This window comes from Vespula pensylvanica, chromosome 20 (genome assembly GCF_014466175.1).
Source record: "Vespula pensylvanica isolate Volc-1 chromosome 20, ASM1446617v1, whole genome shotgun sequence".
Taxonomy (NCBI): Eukaryota; Metazoa; Arthropoda; class Insecta; order Hymenoptera; family Vespidae; genus Vespula; species Vespula pensylvanica.
Window position 1 is genome coordinate 3,339,554 of NC_057704.1, and position 6,778 is coordinate 3,346,331.

The 6,778-nt window shown below is 28.9% G+C and overlaps 1 long non-coding RNA gene across 1 annotated transcript; it reads right to left on the reverse strand.

The window, feature by feature from the left end:
* Positions 1 to 5,016: 5,016 nt before the first annotated feature.
* Positions 5,017 to 6,772, reverse strand: LOC122635961. The gene is made up of 2 exons (XR_006328817.1): positions 6,485 to 6,772; positions 5,017 to 6,420 (listed from the first exon to the last, which is right to left on the reverse strand). It is a non-coding gene; the product is annotated as an uncharacterized LOC122635961 (long non-coding RNA).
* Between the last annotated feature and the right edge of the window lie 6 nt (positions 6,773 to 6,778).

Here is a 6,778-nt window from a genome sequence, read left to right on the forward strand (position 1 = left end):
TTAGATGTAAGAAGCACGCTACTAACGCACTAACCGTACTCATATTAGTGTGATCAGTTCGGCAATGTTCTGCATTCACTCTCACTGCATGTTCCGCATTGACAATACATCAAATTTCTTTCTTTCATTTTCTCTTTCTTTCACTCCCTTTTAGCAGTTGTTTTATAGCTAATATTCCCTCAATTTAAGTAGCTTAAAAAAATTGGACCACGATTATACAAAATTTATTTTCTATAATTTTAATAATTAATTAATATAAGTTTTGAAGAAATCACAAACAAAAGGAATTAAAACTTTTATATTCTAGTGACATCATTATATAGTTCGTCGATTATTATCGTTATAATGTTCGTCCAGCATTTTATAATGTATAAAGAGACTATTGTCTGTTTTATTACAATATTACTATTATGTGTATTATGATTTAAGGATCTCCGAAGTATTTCACATGGTTTAAAATGATTACACTTAAAATTTTATTGTGTTTTGTTATTTAGATGCTTTGTAAACAAAGATAGAATTATTTCAATTGCCTACGACATTAATCTATCATTACTTTTTTCTGCTGCAGTATTCCCTGAACATTTATTTCTCACCACTATTCCTATTTTTCATCATTACACTATAATGTTATGATGGAAGTTAACAATTTGCACTCGTGATCAGATATTGATAGTAGATATTGATACTTAATGAAATATATGATTAGGTTAAGTTAGGAGGACAGAAAAATAAAAAAAATTTCGTTATATTATATGGAATTTTATATACATACATGAAATTGTTTCGTATATAAACGTATTTATACATAACAATGTACGTAGGTCTTCGTAGCTCGGTGGTTGAGCGTTCGAACGGATCGGAAAGCGAAAGATTCTGGGTTCGAGTCCCAGTCGAGAGAACTAAGGCTCAAAATTTTCATACGAAACCGAAATCTCGAGCGGAGTTTTTAGATCTTTCCGCTTATATATCCCCCAACTCCATCTCTCCAAATCACCTCACATATAATGAAATTACGTGTAGAAAAATAGCAATAAACACCATACGTGCCTCTAAAAAAAAAAGTTTCTGAGATATTATAGCTATCTGAGATATTAGTTTGTAAATGGTGATAATTAAGAGTGAGATTAGTATGTAAAATTGAGTTTATTATTTACGCGTAGTATTTTTATAAATAATACGTTGTTCTCTTGCGTTAAGCTAGCCATTTTTCGGATCTAGCAAACGCAGAGAAATATATATTATAATATTCTCTATTTTCTCACATATAGATCTCTATTTTAATTAATTACTCATTTCTGTGATTTAGATATAAGAAAATCCCTTCTTTCATACTTTGACAAGAAGGGATCCATAATTCATGCATCTAGTTCTGGGGGATATAAATGCACAACTCTTTCCATCTTGGAGTTGTAGTAATTGTTTCTGTTGGAAAATCTGAGCAGATAGTTCCTCGATAGCTCAGATGGCTAGAGCAGTCGCCCGTATATCTCTGAAAATCGAGCGAAGACTTAATTTTTTTCTTTCTATTTTTTAATTTCTACTCTTTAATTTTTTAATTTCTAATTCTAATATATCTATTTCAGTATTTAACAAAATACGTAAATACTTATAGGCATATTTTTTCCTTTATATATTCTGTGTGTTGGTTAATATTTAGAGGTTCACGGATTTTATTCTGTTTTTTTTTCTATTGCTCATTTGATTGTTCTCTGTGTTTTTCGATTACTGTTTTTACAATAAATAACATATGAAAAGTGTACTATTATAACTCGTGATAAATATCGTACCTTAACAGTGGTACTTGGCAACAAGATTAATGTATCGATATATTGATATTTCTTCATTTTGAAAGTTGACTTTTTTAATTTATACTTACCATATACTTCTAAAACAAACATATATTCTAAGGACGTGGTTGGTGTGATGTTATTTCTATTCCATTGGTCAGTATACTATACTATTAAGAGCGTAGTATACTGAACGCTTGTAAATCCTAAAGTACTAAGAATTAGGGAGGGTTACCGATGTTACTATAAGATATCGAGTATTAAATCCGAGAATTGTAGAATCTATCTTTCCATTTTCTTTTTCAATGGATCCCTAGCTTACGGATTCCTGTACTTTAACATGGAAAATATCTAACGTTAGTGAAGAAACCCATACACAGATTTTATAGCATTATTGAAAATATCTACTTTTAGGATATCTTTGGACATTTTCTAAAAGAATTCATAGATTATGAAGAAAACATTGTTACTATTATCCCAGCCTACGAGTTGTTAGTCAAACACGTGTTCTTCATTTCTGCACCGAGCCAGGCAATAAATACATAATGAAATTTGATTGTCAGGCTCATTGATCAAAATAACTCATCGATCTATGAGTTATTTACATTCTATCTTTAAGATATCAACTGAATATTCGGGAGTCGATACAGTCATTAGAACAACACATATAAGATTATTTAATCATTTCGAACGAAGCGTTTTTGAAAATGTAAAACAACCGATTCTTAGTAGCATCAATGATCATCCCTCAATCAATGTATTGTCTAGTATATCTAATTACAGGCAATAATTACATATGAACATCTTAACATTAAATACATTATCTACTTTAGTATTACTGTCGCGTAGAAGGAAAATCACTTGTTTCAAATTTCGTTTATTATTTGTTCAATTTGATGATAGTTTCCTATTCTCTACCTAAATTACGGGAGATTTACGCTTTTCCAATAATTTGTTTCTTTTTCGTAATTTACTGTTTAATTCACGTTTCCAGAATTTCATATCGGTATCTTAGTTTTGCGAAGACTGATTCAATTAGCTATTTCCATTGATATCTTAAAAATCCCAATCTGTATAACCTCAGCTTAGATTTACTCCTCCATGGATCTTCAAATATTTCTAATGCACGAATAAATGACATTGCTTATACAAAAAGAACTAGTTGTGAGACTATCACACGATATCATATGATTAGAATTTCAAGATTAGAAACTTTTTTAATTAATTTAGCTCAGTTTAATTTAATTTCTCTTCATATTATTCTAGTATGCAGTTGCTTTATCGGCTAAATTTAAAGATAAAGAAACAGAGAAACATATTTTGAACAGCTAAAAGATATATTATAAATATTAACAATAATTTTATTTCGATTTACACAATTATTTGTGTAAAAGTATTGTTTTATTGTATTCCCATTGTATCATTTACCGAAGACGAAATAAGGTAGACACGACAAGAAGAATTCGAGAAACAAATGATGAGTCAGAAAGAAATTAAAAAGAAATGAGAGAGAAAGAGAGAAGGATGAGTGAGAATGTAAGACCAGCACAATGTATACAATATAACGCGAACGTCTTGTCGTCCTATAATTCTTTGTCTTGTTTTTCCTAGCTATCTTTATAGCTATCTTTACATCTTCATTATCTTACGTTCAACAATACAATAACAACTAATTTATGTCCTATCTCATTCTCTCTTTTTCTATTTAAGTATATATCTCTTTCTCTTCTTATATTATATCTCGCTCATACCATTCTGTTTCTTTTTTACATATAAGGAAGACTAAAAACACTCAGCTTATACTATATTTTATTCCCTTTGATCCTTCCTTTAAATGTCCCTCTCTTTTATGTCATTTTTTGCCTTTCACCTTTTAACGATTTATCTCATGAACAATTTACCCATTTTATCGAAATTACATTTAAATAACAGTATCGTATTTTTGTCAAAGACAAATCCGAAAAGAAATTCATTTAGATTTTAATATTCTTTTTAATTTAAACTAACTGAGTTGCTTTTATACTTTTTAAATGCAAATATACGTCAACGTTGCATTGTTATTTTATTGAAAGTAGTTATTAGGGAAATATTGATTTTTATTTTCAATAAAGAGAATAAAAAATTAAGGAAAAAATCTCCTTGTCAATAATATTACGATATGTAGTATAAATATGTAGGGTGAAATATGTTATCAAACGAGCTTGATTCCATGAAATTTTTGGAAAATTTTGTATGAAGAAAACGTTTTACAGATATATAATGTTTTAATTGTTTAGTAAATTTTGCCATATTAAAAAAAAACGATTTTTGATATTTCAATAAGTCATGTAGAATACAATGAAGAAATTTAATAAATTTATGATTAATTTCTCATCACGAGTATTGCTATGATACACTAAATATTATCTCTATATATAACATAAATTTAATAAATCTTTTTCTAAAATATTTAAGTCTTTAGAAAAAGAGTCATATATGTTATTTCAAATTAAATATGGGATTATAAAGAAGTCTTGAAGACCATAGAGAGGAAAGAAAAGAATTGTGAGAACAGTGTCAACAATGCTCTGACTTCTTCGCGGCTCTTCTTGTCGCTTCACTGTAAACATTAAAGAAATAATTTGAAATATATTGCTTTAATTTTATCATACTGCTCATCTTTCTAACATCTCCATCTCGTTATATTCCTAGACCAAGTAATATGACATAATAGTGGGAGGCAAAATGTGCTTCTGAATTCGTACGAATTATCACGTCAAAGTATATGCTCGAAATTAACAAAACAAAACTTTCAAGTGTTTATCATTTATACGCTTCTTGCCGATAGGATGAACAAAAGATATGAATCTTTCTTCTTTCATTATTTCTTTTGACAAAGTTTTATTTTGACACAGACTTTTGTCAAAAAATTAAACCAACTTTCTACATTAAAGAAAAAATTGCCTCATTGTTTAAGTCACTTATCTTTTTATTATATGGGGTACATTATATGGAGAAGAAAATTTCTATATACGTTTTATTATACTTTTGTTACGTCACCTTTCCTTTGCTACCATTCTTATGACTAATATTTTATTACATTATTATTATTATTATTATTATTATTACTATATTATTATTGTTATTATTAACATACAATTATTATCATTATTATATCAATATAATTTTTATTATTACTATTATTGTAATTGTTACTATTATCACTTTCATTATAATTACTGTATTACATATCTTAAAATTATTAAACTCGGATACCCCAACAACACCATAAAACACCCTATACTTGCTTTCTCTCACACAATTGTTTTCTGTGGATATTTTTCAAAAACCTACAAAATATACATTTCTATTTCCGATCTAACTACACTTCAAATTACACTCTTAACTACTTTACCTTCTCTACTATGACTACCCACTGACATAATAAAATACACATCTGAATATACTCATCCACATGTTATACATATTATTTGGAGATGAACTGCTATTTTCTGCAGTCTCGTTACTTCGATATGAAAGATCAGTTTATTGTTATTAATGATAATCATTATATCACTATCATTTCGACTGATAGCGCCAATTTTAATTTAAATTGATAAATTCAAAAACTTTTAGAAAAAGAGATTTTTAAATCTGTTTTTCGAAACATCAATTAATGTTACAGATTTTGTAATGCTAAATTTAATTAGGTAGATTTTTACGCCTATAAATAATAAAAATCTTGATTCGATATTTCTAAAATCACTTGATGGTATCAGAAGTGTCCTGTCCTTTGCAAAAGAAGCGATTCTCATAAAGCGATCATTAATAATGTCGATCATGGTGTAACATAACGAATATTGTATGAGGTCATCTATTTCCTCTTCGATATTATTTCAGAAGATATTGATATCGTCAAAATATGCAATTGTAATAACGTACCGAAGGTTATCTAAAACGACATCAACATTCATTGTAAAAAGGCAGGAGCATTCTAAAGCCCACACTATATTCTAATGAGACGTTTGTCAAGTATGCCGAACATAGTAACATTCTAACAACATTCAACCATCGGTCCTTGATAATATCCGCTGTTTGAGTCAAATATACTACAATACCTCATATTTCCCAGTCTATCGACTTGTTTTTGTATTTACTGCTTGATAGTCCATAAACATTCATATAATTTTTGGACAATTACATCGGATTGGATAACGCAGTAGTTCTATCGATGAGGTCGAGTGCCATCAGTTGTATTATTTCCTCCCTACTATTATTGCTATTATTGCTATTCGTGATGAAATATTCAGTACAAGTGGTAATGTAGGAGTATTGAATTTACGAGTAATATTTTCATTTCATTTCTATCGATATAAACAATTTATTTGAGTCAATTGGCCATATTTGCTAAGAATATTTAAGATTTTAAAGCTTTGCTTCGGAAAATTCAATGAAAGTTCCGATTGTTAGCAGCTTTCAAGACAATGGAATTCACATTCCCCATCGCATTTTTCTTATTTAGTATTATCGCTTATCTATACGTAATGACTGTCTCTTCGTAGATTACAAAATCTCCGTCATCAATATGTAAGACAAATACGATGACGAAGCCTTTAACATCTATATCGGATTTTTCGACTATTACACCTTCCTGTGAATAAAAATTTATGTCTTTATTAGTCATGCTAATAACTATTCTCACCTACAGTACTCACCTCAGTCTTGTTCCAAAAATTATTTGTCTTCTGTATTGTTGTTTTCGTCGTTACTCTACTTCTTTGTCAGTCCCTTATTTATCAATACAATATTGTGTTGACTATACTTGTCCTCTAATGCTATCAACATCTTTCATCATAGATTTCATTTGCTTACTTTCTCTCCTTGGTAGGTGTAACAATTATTGAAATGTTTCTTCACCGTCTCTTTTTCTCCTCGCCTTTCTCCTCACTTAATCAAAATATTTCGATCATCAGATCTTTATGACACCACATAATTAACATTGGAATATT